The sequence below is a fragment of the Typopeltis vanoorti genome, chromosome 24 (genome assembly GCF_054136105.1).
Source record: "Typopeltis vanoorti isolate ZY-2024b chromosome 24, IOZ_Tvanoo_1.0, whole genome shotgun sequence".
NCBI lineage: Eukaryota > Metazoa > Arthropoda > Arachnida > Uropygi > Thelyphonidae > Typopeltis > Typopeltis vanoorti.
In genome coordinates, this window is record NC_143572.1 from 1,189,360 (window position 1) to 1,204,872 (window position 15,513).

At 38.5% G+C, this 15,513-nt stretch overlaps 1 protein-coding gene across 1 annotated transcript in view; it reads left to right on the forward strand.

Moving 5' to 3' along the window:
• Positions 1-15,513, forward strand: part of LOC150092881 (ATP-binding cassette sub-family C member 5-like) — a 708,254-nt gene that overhangs the window by 467,736 nt on the left and 225,005 nt on the right. The gene's annotated exons all lie outside the window — the stretch shown is intronic.

Below are 15,513 nucleotides of genomic sequence, written 5' to 3' on the forward strand. Positions count from 1 at the left end.
ATTAAGTTAAGCAATGCAGTATTTCCATATAAAATAAAATTACAGACAAATGTGTTTGTACATACTAATTCTGTGTAAAAGGATAAAAACATCATTCAGTTCATCTGAGTCTGATTACACCTGCCTGAGTGTGATGATTGATAGAAAACTGAAATTCAGGGAACATATTACAAAGGTGATGAAGGTAACCCAGAGGATTGCAGCAATACTGAGAAGGAAGCTGACTTACTGAATACAGCTTGGCTAGATAGGTAAAAATTTCATCATTATTATTATTTGTATTCAGACCTCTATAGAGTCGAGAGACTCATTGTGGGAGGTCCTTCCTAGGAAACACAAAGTCTATCATACCACTCATTGACTGTTCTTGTTCTTACCACTCTATCGGGCAACACATTCCATGGTTCAACCACCCTCCATGCAAAGAAACCACTCCTCTCCCTCTTGCTCACAGCTTCCGTTCATAACTTTCAAGGATGACCCCCTTGTCATCGCTCCTTCCTGCTGTTCCACCAAGCGAAAGAACTCCCCAGTGTAAATTCTGTAACTACTTCTCAACAATTTAAAAGTCTGAATCATATCACCTCTCCTCCTCCTATCTACCAAGCTCTGCAGTCCACATCCCTCACCCGATCCTCGTAACTAACATTGTACAATCCTGAAACCATCTTTGTTATCTGCCTTTGTGCCCTTTCCGTAGTTAATTTGTCCCCTTCAAATCCTGGGGAAAAATTTTGAGAACAGTAGTCCAAGTGTGGTCTGATCAGGGCTTTATACAATAGAATGATAACTCTTTTATGTCTGCAGGTAAGGGTCTTTGTCAGTATTGCAGCAATCCTCTTTGTTACCTTCACTACTTTTGCAATATGTCCCTTAAATTTCAAGTTTCTATCAATCATCAACCCCAGATCTCTTGTCTCCCCTACTTCTTCCAGTACAGCTCCTCCAATTGAGTATGTAGTCTCCCATCAATGTATTCCAAACTTCAAGACTTCACATTTTGCTGCATTAAACCAGATACTCCGATTCATTCACCCATCTGTCTATTTTAGTCAAATCCTCTTGCAGGGCTGCCGCATCTGCACTATTACTAATAACCCTTCCCAGCTTCACCAGATGCTGGACAATGCCTTACTTCATGTAATATACATCTGTTATATTATTCTGAAGACTTGTCCCTCCTCTTCTTTCTTTGCTTCTTTCTCCTCTCCTTACTCCTTCCCCCTGATGCTATTAGAGTATTCGAGGGCTAGGGGTGAGTCTTTCCTGTCTTGCTAAGTCATTTCGTCTTATACAGCCACCGAAGGAGGCAAGCTAGCCTCAATAGGTGCCGGTCCCAAGCCCGGATAAATGGCAAGGGTTGATGTCAGGAAGGGCATCCGGTCGTAAAACTTAAATGCCAGCTCAAACTATGATATGAGTCAAAGAGAAAATGATATAAGGGCTAGAGCGTACCCCTTAAGTGATTCAGTGTTCCCTACAACTGCGAGAAGTGGATGAGGGCTACTGCATCACGAGCGGGTGTGGTTAAAGAAGCGAGCCCAGCAGGTGGAGAGGATATTGCAAGTGGGAACACTGAATGTTGGAAGCATGACTGGAAGGGGAAGAGAGTAGGCAGACATGATGAGGAAGAGGAAGTTGGAAATTTTATGTGTGCAGGAGACAAGGTGGAAGGGGGAAAAGGCAAAGGAACTGGGAGATGGATATAAATTGTTCTACTCTGGAGCGAATAACGAGGGAAGAAATGGTGTAAGAATTGTGGTGTGTGGCAGAATGAAGGGCGAAGTACTGGAAGTGAGTAGAAGGAATGACAGGATCATGCGAATGAAATTTGGTCTTGGAGAAGAGCGGGTGGTCGTATTATGTGTATATGCCCCACAAGTTGGTTGTACAGCAGAGGAGAAAGATGAGTTTTGGAATGTGTAAGATGAAGAAATGAGGGAACTGGAAGAAAATGAGATGGTGATTGTCAGTGGGAATGATGAACCAGGAAGGAGAGAGGATTGTGGACTTTGCAATAGCGTTTGATCTGGCAATTGTGAATTCGTTTTTCTACAAGAGGGAAGAACATTTTATAACATTTAGGAGTGGTAACAACAGTTCACAAATTGACTACATTTTGACTAAAAGAAAACATCTTAAGGTTGTGACGAATTGTAAAGTAATTCCAACAGATCAAGTAGCACAGCAACACCGACTGCTGTTTAGACTTTAAAATAAGATCAAAGATAAGAACCTCTGGAAGCCATGGGATGAAGACAATTAAGTGGTTTCACTTAAAAGAGGAGAGTGTAAGGAATTGTTTTAGGGAGAGGGTGTTAGAGAGGATTTAAATTTGCATCTTTATGCTTACAAAGTTCAATTGACTCAAGAACTGAAGCCTACTGACCACACACAGCAAAGAGAGTTCATTGAATGGATTATGGAACAACAACAACAAGTGGATGCTTATTTTTTGAACAAAATCATCTTCAGCGATGAGGCTCATTTTCATCTTGATGGCTTCATTAATCGACAAACTTGTCGCATTTGGGGTTCAGAAAATCCATGAGTGATTGAGAAACAAATGCATCCACAACGTGTCACTGTTTGGTGTGGATTTTGGTTTGGAGGCATCATCGGTCCATTCTTCTTCGAAAATGCAGCTGGTAAGGCAATAACAGTTAATGGTGCTCACTATCGTGGCATGATAATCCAGTTTTTTGTGCCTAAATTGCAAGATATGGATGTGGACGACATGTGGTTTCAACAAGACGGCGCCACATGCCATACAGCCCGAGAAACAATTCAATTACTGCATGAGTCATTTCCTGGTCGTGTAATTTCCCGTTTTGGTGATCAGAATTGGCCACCCAGATCATGTGACTTAACACCGTTGGACTTTTTTCTTTGGGGTTTTTTGAAGTCCAAGTTTTATGCCAATAAGCCCACAACCACCCACGCCTTGAAGGAGGAAATTGAGCGCTGTATCAACAAAATTCAGCCACATTTATGCAAAACGGTCATGGAAAATTTCGACAAAAGAGTGCATATGTGCCAGCAAAGCCGTGGAGGCCATTTACCCAATATGCTATTCCATGCATAACCCTATACTGTATACTTTATCAATCAATAAGAAATTACAATTTTTAATTAAAAACCTGTGTTTTCTATCAAATTTACTTGCGTGAATTTTGTGACACCCTGTATATATATATATATATGTACACAGTGGTATACGGGGTGGTATCAAAATGTTTCTAGACTAGGTTTGTAACACAGGGAGCAGCTACCTTCATAAGTCAGTGTACCAAAAGACGTCATCCTGTGTACATCGGGAGGTGTGCAACTGATGCTATTCTGACCACCTGCATTACCACATCTGTGATTTCATCATGGACAGCAAGGTAGAACAAAGAGCAAACGTGAAATTCACATTTGAAAAAACGTAAAATTCAAGGATCATTACCGGTAACGAAACTTTGGTGTACGAGTACGACTCCGAGACGAAACAACAGTCTTTACAGTGGAAGAGCACCATCATCTCCACAGCCGAAAAAGGTGAGGCAGGTCCGCAGCTCGACCAAGTGCATGCTCATCATCTTCTTTGGCATTCGCGGCAATGTGCATCGAGAATTCGTCCTCAGGGGCCAGACCGTCAATAGCGAGTTCTACTGCCAGGTTTTAAGGTGTCTGAGGGAGGACATTCGCCGAAAGTGACAAGATCTGTGCCGCATGAAAAACTGGATGCTCCACGACGACAATGTACCCTGTCATCGAGCTCTCCTCACATGTGTTTCTCACCAGAAACAACATGATCTCACTTCCGCACCTACCCTACTCGCCAGATTTGGCTCCTGCAGACTTTGCCCTCTTCCCAAAGATGAAGATCCAACTCAGAGGTCACCGTTTTGACACCATTGCAGAGATCCAGCGCGAATCGCAGAAGGTGCTTGACACGCTTCGAAAAGAAGACTTCCAGGACACATTCCAGAAGTGGCAAGAACTCTGGGAGCGCTGTATTGATGTGTAAGGAGACTACTTTGAAGGTGATAATGTGTAAACATAGATAAATAAAGTAATTTCTCTTAAACAGAGCTAGTTTCGAAACTTTTTGATACCATCTCGTATTTAGATTTTGTAAAGGCTTTTGATAAAATCTGGCTACGTGGCGAGCTGGTAATTAAATTGGAATGAATGGAATTGGATAGTAGATTAGTGTTCTGGATTAGAGAATTGGTTGTCTGATAGGAGCAATATCTCAGAAGAGAATGTTGGTATGTAGTTATTTGCAGATGTTGGTTTGCCAGAGGACTACAGTAGACTTGGTGAATCAGTGAAGTGAATGGAGTTCCCAGTTCAATGTTACAAGTGTAATCTTTTAAAATTCAGGAAGCAAAGTATATGCAGAATATACAGATAGCAAGGGATATCTTAGAGGAGTGGAAGAGATGAGATATCTGAGGATGATGGCAGATAACAATAAAAAATCAGGCACACATTGCTAAAGTTGCATGGACAATACAGTGAATTATGGCAGTGATGTAAAGGATAGCGATATGAAAAAAGTAAGGCTGTGGTTCCATTGTGTAAGACTTTGATTCATCATCATCAACAACCATGGGTCCACTGCCCGTAGGTGTCTGATGCCATCTTAATATGATTCTTCCATTGCATTCTATTTTGTGCAAGATGACTCAGTCTGTGTATAGAGTTTTTGCACCATTTGACAATGTTATCTCCCCATTCTCTGTTTGGTCTTCCTTTTTTCTTCTTTCCTTCGATCATCCCAAACAGTAGCATTTTTATTTTCCTCTCATTGTTCATTCTACATATATGGCCAAAGAGACATAGTTTCCTTTTGATTATTTTCTGGATCAGGTTTTCTTTTGGTTGTATTTGGTTGTATTCATCTGTAGATTTCCTTATTGTTCACTTTCTGGATCCAGCTTATTCTCAAGATATTTCTATAGCACTTCCTCTTGAATGTAATATCCTTCTTTCAGATTCTCTCAGGAGTACCCAGGCCTTGCATCCAGTAGTGAGCTATGGAAATTTTAACAAAGGGCTCGCATCGTTGAGCAAAAAAAAAGCCGTATTTCACACAAAAACTTTTATTAATACAGCTTGTGTACAAAATACCACCCAATCAAAAAGTATGAGGGGACAATCAACCTATAAAGGCTATCATTTTTAAACAAATATTTCATGCTCTAAACATGAAATATTTGGACACAATCATCTGTGTTAATTTATCTTACATAGGAAAAACATTTTTTAACTATCAAAATATAATAAGAATAAAATCTTTTATAATTGCACATATGAAATAGTGTGCATTTTTTATAAACAAAACAAATTTCTTCGTTTGCGATAGAAGTTTTTATGACAAACAATCTATAAATAATAAATAAACATTATCTAAACATAATATTGAAGTACATTATATTTCTCTTTTGTTTTTATACTTCAAGTGATAATCGATGGTACCAATCAAGGGGCATTATTTTTTATTATTATTATTTTTTTTTTTTTTTCGGGCTACTCCAGGGAGTCCTTAGACTCATCGAGGGAGGCCCTAAACACCATGTCCACACAACTATTCGACATTCTCACAGTATCTATCATACCTTGCCTTGAACTTGCTCACTGTCATAGTACCTACAACAGACTCTGGCAGTTTATTCCACTCATTTACCACTCTAAAAGTAAAGAACCCAGCTCTAACACCCCCTACTAACCACACTCTTGCCCAGCTTCCATAGGTGTCCCCTAGTTCTCCCACCACCAGTCCTGATATCAAAAATATCCTCTGAATTATTCCTATAGAATCCTTTTAGCAATTTGAATGTCTCAATCATATCTCCCCTTTTCCGCCTATCAACTAGTTTCTGCAACCCAAAATTTTATAGTCCTATTTATTTGTATGCGATTACCAAAAGTGAATTCTTATTTGTAAAATGGTAGTAACAGTAACTATAATATTTTATTTAATAAAATCACTTTGTTAGGTTACCGTATGAGTTTTTTGCTTAATATATATCAAAACAGTATATTATTTTGTTGTTTTTTGAAAAAATAAAAAAGTAAACAAGAAGAACAAGGGCTCGCAAATTTCAGAAAAATTTAGCTAAGGGATTGGGAGAGCCCCGCGAGCCCGTTATAGCTCACCACTGCTCACATCCATAGAGCATGCTGCTGAAGATACAAGTTTCCACAATGCGCAATTTAGTGTGTATCTTTATAGCTTCGCTCTTCCATATTTTGTCCATGGTTTTTAAGATAGCTGTTGCTCTGGCTATTCTAAATTTTTACCTCTTGTTTTGGGTCCAAGTCATGCATCATGTGACATTTAAGATATGTGAATTGTTCCACTTTGTCCAGTTGAAATCCTTCAATGGTAACTTTGTTCAGTAACTCCTGCTGTCCGATTATCATTGTTTTAGTTTTTTCAAAATTGACATTTAGTCCATATCTTTTACGTTCTGTGTATAGTGTTTGCAGCGTCCTTTCCAGCGCCTTGCTGCATCTTCTTCAATCAGGACAATGTCATCTGTAAAGCAGAGGTAGTTTATTCTCATTCCATTTATTGAAATGCCTCCACCTTCTTCTTTAATCTTATCATCTAGCATCCTTCCCAGATGTGATGAAGATGGTTGATGATATTGGGTCCCCTTGTCTTGTGCCTTGACTAGTAGCAAACCAATTTCCAGTCACACCTGCTATCCTCACTTGCTTGTGCTTGGCTGTTTATATCTTTCAACAGGCGTATCAATTTATTGTCCACACCATAGGATTCCAAAACAGCCCTTGTTATATTTTGGTCAATATTATCAAATGCTTTTTGGAAGGCCACAAAACAGCAGTATATATCTTTTTGCTCTTTATTCGAGCTTTCTCTACTATTAGTCTTAGTGCAAGTATTTATTGCACTGTACTTCGATCTTTTCGTAATCCAGCTTGCTCATCAGGAAGATGTACCTCCATATGACCCTTCAGGCGTTCTGTTAATATTTTCATCAGCACTTTGCCAAGATCATTAATGTGATAGTTCTGTAATTGGTGCATTCTAAAGCACTGCCTTTCTTATGAAGTTGAAATCTCCATAACCAAGACCGATTTTTCCACTCTTTGGGGGCATACGCTGATCTCCATATTTCATTTCATAGCTTATGCATTTCTCTTACAACTGATTCTCCCTCATATTTTAACATCTCGCCTATTATGTTGTCATCTCCAGGAATCTTGTTGTTCTTGAGATGTTTTGTAGCCTTATTCACCTCCTCTTCCAAGATGTCATTTTCAAAGATCTCTGCTGGTGGAGAGATTGCTTTTAGTTCTTTGATTACTTCTGCTGCAGTATTATTTAGTTGATTTTTATATAGTTCGCTTCAATATCTTGTCCATCTGTGTATGATTTCAATCTTGTCCATCAATACTTTACCATCTTCATCTTTGACTGCTACCTACTGATCTTGTCTATCACTTCCTATTGACATTTCTTATAAGTTTGTAGACCTCTCTAGTTTTGGGTTTTCCATAGTACTGTTCAATGTCTTTGCACTGGTCCTCCAATCATTTGGCTTCATCAGATATTGCTGCTTTCCATACTTCACTGCATTTTTGATGGTATAACTCATCTGCTGCCTATGAATTATCTCTTTTAAGTTTCAGTTCTCTTTTCTCTTGTACCAACAAGTAATGGATAACTCAGGGTTTCCTGAGTTATCCATTACTTGTTGATCTCTTTTATCTTTTCTCTTTCAGGAATTAACTCCTCTACTGCTTTTTTTAGCACTGTAGTCAGTTGTTCTGCTCTTGTATTTATATTTTGTTTTCCACTTGGGGTCTTAAGCTTAGTTTCCAGTATGTTCTGATATGCTGTTCTTAGCTTGTTTTCATTTAGTTTTGAGATGTCTCCAGCTTTTTGGAACTTTCCTTTGTACTTCTGTTTCAGTTTTAGTCTTATATTTGCAATCACTAAGTTGTGGTCTGAATCAATATCATCTTCTTGGAATAATCTGCACTGTTGAACTGAGGTTCTCCATTTCTGGTCTATTAATATCAGGTCGATCATATTCCTGTGTTTGCCATCAAAGGAGCAGCATGTCCATTTACAACAATCTTTTTGTTGGAATTTGGTATTGCACATCATCAGGTTGTTATCAGTGGCAAATTCCAGAAGCATCTCTCCATGTTCATTTCTTTCTCCATAACCTTTTCCCATCCTGTGTTATTTTTGCCAATCTTCGCATTCCAGTCTCCTCCAATGATGAGTATATCCTGCTTCGGCACCTCATCAATTTCTAGTTGTAGATCCCTGTAAAATCTCTCAATGTTTTCATCTGCACTCTCTGGAGTGGGCACATATACTTGAATGGTCGTGATATTAAATGGTTGGGCACTGAATCTTGCAACCATTATTCTTTCACTAATTGGTTTGTATCCTATTATTGCCTGACAGGCCTTGTCACAGGAAACCTATGCCTGCTTCATGCTTACTTTCATTACCTGACCAAAGAACTCTTCCACCATTTGATTCTCCCGACAGTGTCCATCTCATTTCTGAAATACCCAATATATCACATCTGTATTTCTTCTTGAAGCAACTGCAATTTTCCAGTTGCCCAGAGTGCATCCTTTACAGGCATGATTTTTTGATTTTTTTGTCTTTGTTTTCAGTAACTGATTTTTCGATCCAACCCTGATTACTCGATTAGGAACATGAACCTTGTTTGACATGCCGACGTCCGAGCCGGCATGAGCCTTTTCTCTTGTTCTTTGGCATCAGATTTCAGTCGTATTTCTTTTTACTGTCTGCACATCGACACGTATCTGACAAACCCTTAGTCTTCCTTGAAGAGCTTGGGAGACATGCAAAAAGGAGCATATGGATTTAGGCTTAGAGTGGCCTAAGCTCACCCTGATGCAGTACCGTCATTGGACTTCTGTGGCATTTTATAGAGTTACTGGAGTTGTCCACAAACCCACCATGTCTTGTTAGTATTGCCGCTTCTTGTCTGGGACTGCTTATTGGCTATTCGCAGCTAACCACCATCTCTGGTGGCCATTCCTCAATCCACAACCTGAGGATTCGTCTGGCGGCATGCAGCTTTGCCTCTGGGGGAAAGACCCCAGACCAGAAGAGATGAGATATCTGAGGATGATGGCAGATAACAATCAAAAATCAGGCACACTTTGCTAAAGTTGCTTGGACAACACAGTGAATTATGACAATGATTTGAAGGATAGCGAAATGAAAAAAGTAAGGCTGTGGTTCCATTGTATAAGACTTTGATTAGGCCACATATTAATTACTGTGAACAAATTTGGTCACCTAGTTTTGAAATGGATGAAGAAATATTGGAAAGGGTCCAGAAATTGACTAAAGTGGTTTCTGGTTTCTGAAGTATAAAGAAAGATTGCAGAAATGTAATTTGCAGGGTCTTATGGATAGGAGGAGGAGGATGTCTAATTAAGACATAAGTTGGTAATGTGGATGAGTTCTTCATAGATTAAGCAAAGACATAGGAAGAATAAGAGGCTTTCTCTGGAAGCTGTATAGAGATAGTATAAATATAAACAGTGAACATTGAAATCTTTCATAATGAGTATTTTTGCTCATTATGAGAGGTCTCACTAGTCTGATACGAATAATAATAATATCAAGCAGAAATGTCTCCTGTGAAAGAAGAATGGTATCAATGATTGGTAAAGTCTTAAAAATGGCAAATATATGAGATTGATCAGTAGGTCACTGTTATAGATTGTTGCTGAATATGGTGTTCTTAATTTTGTTTATAAAGTGGTGTGTTTTCTATATAATTGAGGGAAGTGACTTGCCATCTTCTCATCTGTGTGCTGGTTTCTTGCTTAGTATAACATATGATCATTATAAAATTACTAACTACTTAAATTTATATCAAACTACTGAACTTCGCAGAGTTACGTTCATATGTGATTTCTAGAAAAATCTCTTCGATGATGACCTTCAACAGTTATGGCTTATCATAGAAACGTAATCAGAACATAGTATTGAAATACATAGTGAACAGATTGACTATCTGACATTCAAATTACAAAATATTTAACTTAAATGCATTTTGTCATCATCATCACCATTTCTGTTCATGCCAACACATGAAAGTCTGTACATTTACACTTATATCACAGCTCTTACTTTCAGTGGTATCATTATTATGATCAGCACTGATATAGTTATATCATCGTGTTACATGCCTTAGTATCCCATAATGCAAAGCACATATCTTTACAGACATGAATAATGCCATGAATTATGGGAAGGGTTACTAACCTGACTGATTTCGACCTTTATTGAGGTCTCATCAATAAAGGTCGAAACTGGTCTGGGTAGTGACCTCATAATGCATTATGGGAAGGGACATACATGTCAGTCAGAATATGAGCTTTTGCATTATGGGATACTATGGCAAGTGATGTGAAGTCATCACTTGCCTTATATATGAGTTGCCCCAGTCCTGAAAATACAACCAAGTGGAAAAACTTCCAACTATCTCTAATCCAGAGTATTTTAATAATAAGGTGTGACACCTTTTGGCTACTCTTATATGAATATATGACTTCTGCATTACTTTACCTTAGTATCACCTCTGGGTCTGGCTCCCACTGATGCGACCTCAATAAAGGTTGAAACCAGTCTGGGTAGTGACCCTTCCCATAATGCATAGCATTATACATGTCCATAAGGATATGTGCTTTGCATTACGGGATGGGAAGTGATGTGAAGTCATTAGCTTCTATACAAGTTGTTCAGGCACAAACTGTGTTTACATACACTTGGATAAAGGATTAAACCAAGTACAGTAAAACCCTGAAATTATGCGGTAGGTGGGACTAACAAAAAGCGCGTAATTCAAATTCGCATAACTTGGGGTATAATTTTGCATGTAATTTATATATACAAACATACATTTGGAACCAAAGGTTTACAAAAACACCTATTAGTTTTTCGTACATAAAAAAAGAAAGTTATTTCGATGTCGATGGTTTCATAAAATCTAATAGATTCATCTGATGGCATAATGTCTTTTTCTTATCAGGCAAAATTTCTTCATAGCAAGCTAATGATTTTTTTATTCCTTGCCTTGTGGCTACAATTCATTCCTCGTTAGAATCTATGTCCTCCAAAATCTGTAAACCTTTCTTTTATGATTGGTCTTACTGTGGATTCCTGTAGATCGAACTTCTTTGCTAGCTCACAAATTTTCATTCTGCCTTCAAAATCCTTAATAATGTTGAATTTTGTTTCCAAAATCAATGTTTTTCTTTTCTTGCTAGCTGTAGAAGAATCGGACTTGCTTCTTTTGGATGACATTATTATTTTTTATGTGATAAAATTTTTATCAAGAACATAACATTAAACAATCGCAAGGTTTTTAGACTATAAAAATCGTGAATGAATGGATACCACGTGAAACACATCAGTGCTTGTTCACAGCATATGCGACACTGGCGAATGCGGCCCGCACCTGAAAGATACGACTAGTGGTGAAGCAGGATGGGAATACATACATATAAGAAACCGCGTAACTCCGGATTCACATAAGTCGAGGTATGACTGTATATAATTTCTTGGTATCTTTAATTTATACTATAACCAAGTGAAAAAAACTTCTAGCAAGGCATGTACTCATTCAATTTGTACATAAATGATATAGGAAATAATTTGAAAGGAAATATTCACTTGTTTACTGATGATGCAAAATTGGGTAGGGTAATAGTCAATCAGTGTGATGTAGAGAGTCGGGTATGATTTAAATAGGCTGTTAGTATAGGCAAAAGATAATGGGTATCAGTTTAATGTGGAGAAATGTAAAGTTATTAATTTTGGAACAAATAGATTACAAGCTATGTACCAGATTAATGGAACTGTACTTCAGGAATTTGATGAATCAAGGAATTTGGGAGTGGTAGTAGATAGAGAGTTGAAGTTTAGAGGTCACATCGAAGAACACACTAGCAAGCAGAGATAAGGAAAATTTTTGTTTATAATGTCTTGATTCTTGATTATATGTCCACGTCTGGATTACTGCACTCAGGTCTGGTCACTTGAGTTTCTTGGTGATGAGGAAGTAGGGGAGAAGAGAAGTGTGATAGATACTGTGTGGGTAGTTTGGGTTTCTCACAATGTGTCTACTCCATGGAGGTGCCTGTGCAATTATAATAAATAATAATAATAACAATAATAACGTGTGTTAACTGACATAGCATTTATTTACACCAGTTACGCAAATGAAAAATTTAGGAATGTTGACCGGTAGATCATCTGTTCTTTTATCTGTACATTTCCCTCTAACAGGCATTACTGCTCTAAAATATGTGTTGTCACTAAATTTAATAATTTAATCTTAGTATCTAGTGTAATAGGCACAACAGTACCCTTGTTTTGATTTTTATCTGCTATTAATAACAACAGTAAAATAAAATAATAAACAGTTTATAATCTGTAGTAAAATACTAAAACACAGAAAGAAATGCAGTGAGCACCAACATCCTAAATAAACTAACTCTGTGAAACTTTCACATTCATTGGTTTATTGATGGCCATGTCATGGCTCTAAAACTGTTGCAAGAGTAAATGTGGTATTGTATAGGCATTGATCATAATTGAAAATCATCACATGAGTTAATGTTATAAAGTGAAACATAATAAGGTGGGGTCTTACTGTATAGAGTATCCAAAAAGACATGCATTGCAGGATGTTATCATAATTATTATTATTAAACATCAGACCTCCAAGGGATCAAAGATTCATCATGCCATACTCACACTCTCGTGCAACAAGATCATTGAACCATTCTTTAAACTCATTCATAGTTTTTGCACTCACCACACATGCCCTCGGGTAATGCATTTTGCTCACCAACCACTCTCTGCAATTAACCTGCTCCTCACTCCCTTGCTCATACCCTCCTTATACACATTCTAGAGATGGCGTCTTGTTCTCTCCTTGTCTCACTCTGCTTTATGAAAAATTTCCTCCTTTATTTGGTTGAAATCCCTCACTCTGTCTTCATATCCCACAATTCATAGACTTGATGCCAACAAAGTGAATCTTCTCTGGACCCTATCTAACATATCTTCAACAATTTGAAAATGAGGAGACCAGATCTACGCACAGCACCATATCATCTTTTCTCCTGCGTGTCAAGGTCCTCATCAAAATTTTAGAAATATATAACCCCTAAACTTCAAGTCTCTGTCAACAAAATACTCCCAGATCTCTCATCTCTTCTGCCTCCTTCGAAATTTCCATATGAATTGTAAACTCTGCATCCCATCCTTGCCTACCAGATTTTATGACCTTACACTTTCCAGCATTAAACTGATAGCTTAACTTACTTACCCACTCACAATCTATTGGGGATTCCTGTATGGCTGCAACATTTGCTCTGCTCTTCATAGTTCTTCAAAAGTCTGTATCATCTGCTAGTGACCTTCCTTTTGGGGACCATTCCTCTTATCTACAATCTGTTTATAGCTATCTGATAGTCGATCAGCTATCCACTAGTCTGTTATTCAGTCCCATCAGTTTCAGTTCAGTTACCGCTTGTCAGGTGGCAGTCTAGCAAAAGCCTTTAAAAAATCCAAGTGTATCATTGTATATGCTTCTACCTTCTTCAGAGAATTCATCATCTTCTTACAGTATGTAAGTAGATTGCTAAAACATGACCCCTTTTAACAAACCCATGCTGGCCATCATTAAGAATACTGCTATTATCAACCCAATTCTGAATCACAGTTCTTACTAACCAACTTCTCTAAACACCGTAACCACAGTACCAGATGCACAGCATGTTCTATAATTTGTAACCTTCTTATTCCCACTCTATGTTTACCCCACACTCCATGCGAAGAGCAAGGATTATGAATGATATGTTGGCGAGGAGATGGGAGTACAGCTTGTAAATGTGTGGAATGAGTTTGAGGGACGAAGTGAGCTGTATGGGAGCAATGGACTGCATTTGAGTGGTTATGGTGTGAGTCACTTGGAGAGACTGCTGCTGGAAGGTAGAGAAGTGGATAGAAAGAATGAATCAGATCGAGAAGAGAGTGATGTGGAAGAGCAGGAGTGTAAGACAGGAGAGATTGAAGAGATAGATATCAATGAGGAAGTGAGTGGTATGAGTATAGAAAATGAGAGAATGGGTGTGCAAGAGGGGCAGGGAAATGGGGAGACTCAGGCTGGACAGGGGTACACAGCGTGAGAAAGATGGATGCTCCAAGAGAAGGTGAAAGCATGTGTAGGCAGGAAAGGAATGGGATGACTAGGGATCAAAAGGAAACAGTTGGAATTGAAAAGGGTTCTAAAATGAAGAAGCAGAAATGGAAATGGCTCCAGTCGAGCATGGAGAGATCACATCAAGTGAGTGGTATAAGTGGAACTAGCTGTAGATTCAGAAATGAGCTGTTGTATTTGTATACATATGCTAGAAGTATAAGAAACAAGGCATATGAAATGGTTGCACTAATTGCTTTTGTTAACCCAAAGATTGTCGGAATAAATGAGACATGGTTGGAAGAGGATGACATCCTGACAGGAATAGAGATGGAAGGGTATGATGTGTTTCCTGAGGATAGTAGGGGTAAAAAGGGAGGGGGAGTGCTATTGATGATAGACAAAGAGTTATGTCCATACAAAGTAGAGATGCAAGACAGAAATAGTGCCAATGGTTTTGAGGCAGTAAGGTGTAAGATAGAGGTGAATGGAATCTAATACTTGGTGGAATGTTGTTATAGACCAGGTAATGTGGAAGGTGGTGATAGTGAAATGTATAGTCAAATTAGCCAAGCAAATAAGAAAAGGGTGATTTTAATTATGGCAATATAGACTGGAATGAAGAGATAGCAACTGGAAGTAAAGAAAATGAGTTTCTTGAGTTTTTGAGAGATAACTACCTCAGACAGTATGTAACAGAGGACACACGAGGATTAAGGGTCTTGGATTTGGTCATCTCATCAGAGGATGTAATTATAAATGAAGTGTCAAATCATCCACCAATTGGTGAGAGTGACCATGAGGTGATTACCTGGATGGTTGCCAGCAGTGTGAGGACCCCTGTGAGAAAGAGGTATATGTGGGACTACAAGGGGGGGGGGGTGATTATGAAGAGCTCAGGAGACAGCTTGCGGGTGTAGCATGGAATGAGGAGTTAGCTGGAAAAGAGATCAGTGCAGCTTGGACGATTTTCAAAAACTACCTAGTAGATGCATTGTCTAAATGTATTTCAAGGGTGAAAAGGTTAAATAAGGTAGGTGTGAGGTGGATGAATAAAGAGATTAAGCATGCGATACAGAGAAAAAGGGCATTGTGGAGGCAGCATAAGAGAAGTGGAAGTAACCAATTTCATGGGGTCTATAAAGACCAGGCAAGGAGGGTGACTTGATTGGTGAGAGTAGCTAAAGAGAGGTATGAACAGCAGCTAGCTAATGAAGCCAGAAAGAATCCTAGGGAGTTCTTTCGATATGTAGCCAGCAAAAGAAAGAATGAT